This window comes from Meriones unguiculatus, chromosome 10, assembly GCF_030254825.1.
Source record: "Meriones unguiculatus strain TT.TT164.6M chromosome 10, Bangor_MerUng_6.1, whole genome shotgun sequence".
NCBI lineage: Eukaryota > Metazoa > Chordata > Mammalia > Rodentia > Muridae > Meriones > Meriones unguiculatus.
The window spans coordinates 23149373-23155372 of record NC_083358.1 but is presented as its reverse complement, the minus strand read 5'-3'; positions in this window follow the sequence as shown (position 1 = coordinate 23155372).

Below are 6000 nucleotides of genomic sequence, written 5' to 3'. Positions count from 1 at the left end.
AACCCACTTCTTGCTCCTTCCCTGGTCCCACCATGCTCACCTTTCAGGCTTCAGGTTTGACATCAGGTGGAGGAGATCTTTGTGACACACCTTGCTCTTAACTGCCCAGTCTTCCAACTGAGGGAACAACAGATGGCTCAGGGTAAAAGTGCTTGTCTCAGAAGCCTGAATACTTTCCTACATTTGATCCCCAGGACTTACAAAAACAAAACAAACAAACAAACAAACCTAGACGTGGTCAGATGCAGTGCAGAGATCTCCTAAAGAATGATGGGAGACAGAAAACCAGCCAGAAGCGTACCTGACAGCACAACTGTCTTAGCACAGTATTAGGCAAGAATAGACTCCTGAAAAGCGTTCTCTGGCCCCTATATTCATGCCATGACACATGCAGGCACACATATACACCAAAGAAATCAATAAATACAATTTTTACTTTATTTTAAAATATTTATTATTGGACTGGTATGGGGAGACTTCTATGGACCTGCCAGAGGTTAAATCAAGACACCAAGGCTTATTTACAAAAGCTTAGGACTTAGTTGGGCAGACTCTCAGCTACTCTAAACTATCCTGGCTATCTTGCCATATCCTGCCACGTGGCCAGCTCTACGTCTTGCTGGTTTTCAGGTCCATCCACCTCCATGCCCTGCTGGTGAATCCTCCTCCGGCTCTGATTTGTCTAATAGAGACTCTCTCTCAGCCAGCAAATCCCACCTTCCCTTTCCTGCCTAGATATTGGCTCTCAGCTCTTTACTAAGCCAATCAGCAGGTGAGGAGGGTGAATGCTTACAAAACATGATGCCCGTAATGCCCTATAAATGTAACAATACCAGAATCTGGCCAGTACTCAGCTCTCTTCCCTTACAGTAACCAGCAAGTGACTATGCAGAGACAACCCTCACATAGTACACAAAAAGCTTACCCTAACAGTCCAGAGAGGTGGCTCAGCAGTTAGGAGCACTGGCTGCTCCTCTAGAGGACCCAGGTTCAATTCTCAGCACCTACATTACAACTCACACCTGTCTCTAACATCCATGACACCAAGACATGGTGTCATATGTATGCATGCAGGCTAAATACCCAAACTCAGACAATAAAATAAATAAAGATGTTTATTATTTCATGTGTGTGTGTATTTTGCCTGCATGTATGTGCATGCCTAGTGCCCACAGAGGCTGGAAGAAGGGGTTGAATCTCCTGGAACTGGCATTACAAACAGTTGGTAGCTGCCTTCTAGGTGCTGGGACTTGAACTGGTGTCCTCTGGAGGAGCAGCCAGTGCTCTTAACTGCTGATCTGTAAAAAACCTTCAGCCCCTAAATTAAAAAAAAAATTAAATTCTAAGAATAGCTAAAAGTAATTATAAAACTGCAGAATTAGATATGTGCCAAATGTTTCTAGAAATAAAGAAACCTAAAAAAACACTGAAATCCTCCAGTGTAGAAACAGTTTTGGATGAGCTAGCAAAACAGAAAGACAAAGTTAAGTGTGCTGGGTAGCAAGGATGCCACTGCAAAGCTAAATTCTTCTGCTAATTCACAAAAAATAACAACACCTAAGGCTTTTACAGGGTCTCAGGTCTGAGACCCAAGGCTGCAATTTTGGCAGAAACAAACTGCCACTATCGCAGGTCCTTTTGGTTACAGGAGTGTCCTCAGATATAGTTTTCCTAACATAGAAAATCTCGACTGCATGGCTGAGGAAGCAGGGTACTTCACTGGAATTTTCCAGGAGATCTATGTCCCTGCTCCACTGACTGTTCTGGGTCATGTTGTTTTATTTTGTTTTGGGGCAAAGTATTTGGATTGGCTTTTCACTTACTGTGTTGATGTCTCTCAACTACAGAGGTCTCAATTCCCCAATAAAAAGGCACAGGCTGCTGTATCTCCTAGCACTGGGAGGCAGAGGCAGGTGGATCTCTGAGTTCGAGGCCAGCCTGGTTTACCAATCACATCCATGACAGCCAGGGGTGTTTCACAGAAAAACCCTGTCTCAAAATAAACAAACAAACAAATAAATAAATAAATAAATAAAAAGACATAGACTAACAGAACAAATGTGGAAACAGGATCTATTCTTCTGCATACAAGAAATACACCTTATTATCAAGGGTAGACATCACTTCAGAGTAAAAGAATGGAAAAAAGATATTCCAAACAAACGGGCCTAAGAAGCAAGCTAGTGTGGCCTTTTTTACTACCACCTGACAAAATAGACTCCAAACCAAAACAGGTCAGAAAGGATAGAGAAGAACACTACATACACATTAAAGGAACAATCCAACAGAAGGATATTACAATTCTTTTTCTGTTTGTTTGTTTGTTTGTTTTAGATTTATTTATTATATATACAATGTCCTGTCTGCATGTAGACCTGCACACCAGAAGAGGGCACCAGATCTCATTATAAATGGGAACTGAACTCATGATGTCTGGAAGAGCAGCCAGTGCTCTTAATCTCTGAGCCATCTCTCCAGGCCAATACTACAATTTCGGGAAGCAGAGGTGGATCTTTGTGAGTTCAAGGCCAGCCTGGTCTACAGAGCGAATCTAAGAGAGCCAAAGCTACACAGAAAAACCCTGTCTCAAAAGAAAAAAAAAAAAACCCAAACAAAACAAACAAACAAAAACCACTGTGGAAAGCTGCTCATTTGTTAAGCTGCTTTGTTATTGAGTATTCACCGGAAAACATGTTTCCACCCTAGCCTTCACATTGAAACAGAGATAAGCAGGCTGTTTTGCCAAGTTCCTTAAACTTGTTTGTGTAACCTTGAACCATATCTGCTACAGGGAAGTGGTATAAGAAAACAAGTTTGGTGGCTGGAGAGGTGGCTCAGTGGTTAAGAGCATTGTCTGCTCTTACTAGAGGTCCTGAGTTCAATTTCCAGCAACCACATGGTGGCTCACAACCATCTATAGTATGATCTGGTGCCCTCTTCTGGCATGTAGTTGTACATGCAGCTAGAGTACTCATATACATAAATAAATCTTAGAAAAAAAAAAAGAAACAAGTTTGGCAGTTCTATGGATTTCTTTCTTGTATTGATGCAACTTGTTATACTTTGCCTATAAAAACAAATTGCTGAATAAACTCTAGGCTGCAGCCTTACTGACAGCCCTCTCGAGTTGATCCCTTGTGATTTGTGTTATTTATTTCAATCCTCACTCCCACTCATGTAGTGTTCAACTTTGCTGGCGGGTTCCAGCAAAACACTACTGCAGCTGAAATCATATATTGACCCTTACACACTGACAGTGGGAGACTTCTGTACCCCAATCTCACCAATAGACAGGTCATCCGGGTCATCTGGGCAAAAACTAAGTAGAGAAATGATGGAGCTAACTGACATTATAAACCAAATGGACCAAACAGAGATATACAGAACATTTCACCCAAACACAGAAGAACACACCTTCTTTGCAGTACCTCATAGAACTTTCTCCAAAACTGATCACATATTTGGACACAAAGCAAATCTCAGCATATAAAAGAAAAGAAATAACACCCTGCACCCCTATCAGAACACCATGGATTAAAGCTGGATATCAAAAACAACAGAAAGGTTACAAACTCATCGAAACTGAACAACTCACTACGGAATTAAAAATGGGTCAAGAAGAAATTAAAGAAAGAAACTAAAAGAGTTTCTAGAATTGAATGAAAATCAATACACAACATAGTGAAACTTGTGAGACACATGAAGGCATACCTAAGAGGCAAGTCCATAGCACTAAATGTCTTTTTTCTTTCTTTTAAGATTTATTTTTTTTATTACATATATACCAGAAGAGGGTGCCAGATCTCATCATAGATGGTCGTGAGCCACCATCCGGGAATTGAACTCAGGACCTCTGAAAGAGCAGCCAGTGCTCTTAACCACTGAGCCATCCCTCTAGTCCACTAAGTGTCTTCATAAAGAACTTGGAGTGCTCTCACACTAGTAACTTAAGAGCACACTGGAAACTTTCTGAACAAAAAGAAGAAATCACACCCAGAACAGATAGTAAAAGTAGATAGTAAGATGTAATCAAACTCAGGAGTGAAATCAATAAAACAGAAACAAACAAGCTGGGAGTGGTGGCACATCCCTTTGATCCCAGCACTTGGAAGGCAGAGGCAGGTGGATTGCTATGAGTTTAAGGCCAGACTGGTGTACATAGTTCCAGGATACCCAATGCTACACAGAGAAACCCTGTCTCAAAATACCAAACCAAACAAACAAAAAACAATACAATGAATCAGTGCAACAAAGAATTGGCTCTTTAAAAAAAAATCAGTAAGATGGACAAACCCTTATCCAAATTAAATAAAGGCTGAAAGAATACCCAAATTAACAAAATTAGAAATGGCCACAGATGGTGGCACACACCTGTAATCCTAGCATTTCTGAGGCAGAGGAAGTCGGATCTTTGAGTTTGAGGCCAGCTTGGTCTACAGAGTTCCAGGATAGCCAAGGCTACAAAGAGAAACCCTGTCTCAAAAAACAAAAACAAAAACAAAAACAAAAAATTAGAACTGAAAGGGGGACATAACAACAGATGTTGAGGAAATCCAGAAAATCATAAACACATACCTTGAAATTCTGTACTCTGGCCAGGCTCAGTGGCCCATGCCTGTAAACCCAGGACTTGGTGAGGCAGAGGCAGGTAGACCTTTGAGAGTTTGAGGTCAGCCTGATCTACAAAGCGAGTACAGGACAAAGGCTACCTGTCTTGAAAAACAAAACAAAACAACAATAAAAAAGAAAGAAAGAAAGATGTACTCCACCAAACTGGAAACTCTAAAAGAGATGGATAATTTTCTCAATACATACAACTTACCAAAGTTAAATCAAGATTAGAGAAGCATTTTAAACAGATCAGTAACCCCTAATGAAACAGAAGCAGTAACCAAAAATATCCCAAACAAAAGAAGGCCAGGGCCAGATGATTTTAGTGCAAAAATTCTACCAGAATTTCAAAAGAGATGTCAACATTCTTCAAAGTATTCCACAAAATAGAAACAAAAAGAGAGATGGCTCAGTGGTTAAGAATATTGTCTGCTCTTCTAGAGGACCTGGGTTCAATTCCCAGCACCCATATAGTAGTTTACAACTGTCTGTAACTTCAGTTCCAAGGGATATGATACCCTCATGCCAACCAATGCACATAAAGTAAAATTAAATAAATTTTAAAAAAGAAACAGAAAAATACTGCCTAATTCATTTTATGAAGCCATAGTTACCAAAACCACATAAAGACCCAACAAAGAAAAAAAATTACAGACAAAATTTTCCCATGACCACAGATGCAAAAATTCTCAATAAAAATATCTGCAAACAGAATCCAAGAACACATCAAGTAGGCTTTATCGCAGAGATTCAGGGATGGTTCAATTTTATGTTAATTGATAAATGTAATCCACCATATAAAGTAACTGAGAGAAAAAAACAACAACATGATCATCTCATTAGATGCAGAAAATACCTCTGACAAAATCCAACACCCTTTCATGATAAAAGTTCTCGAAAGATTAGGGATAAAAAGGATATATTTTTATGTGGCCCTGAGTAATTTTCAAAGTGAGTTTTTAAGCTGGGCATGCTGGCACATGCCTTTATCCCCAGAACTCCTTAGGCAGAGGCAAGTGGATTGCTGTGAGTTCAAGGCCATCGTGGTTTACAAATTTCATCCAAGACAGCCAGGACTACATAAAGAAAACCAGTCTCAAAAAAAAAAAAAATCATTTTTCTAGTTAGTGTGTTTATCCAAGTAAGAAGAATTAATTTTTGTTTTTGTTTCAATCTTCTGTCTAGATAGAAAGAACATTTTAAGTGGATTGGATGGACTTTAGGGTAGGTGAGCTCTTGGGGGCTTTCCAGCTTTCTGGGAGACAGGAACATAGCAGGGCATTGTGGTTTAATTCTAGCAGAACATATATTTATCTTTAACTCAAACAGAACATTGGATTTATCATCTATTGTTTTATTCTACGCAGCAAGTACTGAATTATTGAATTG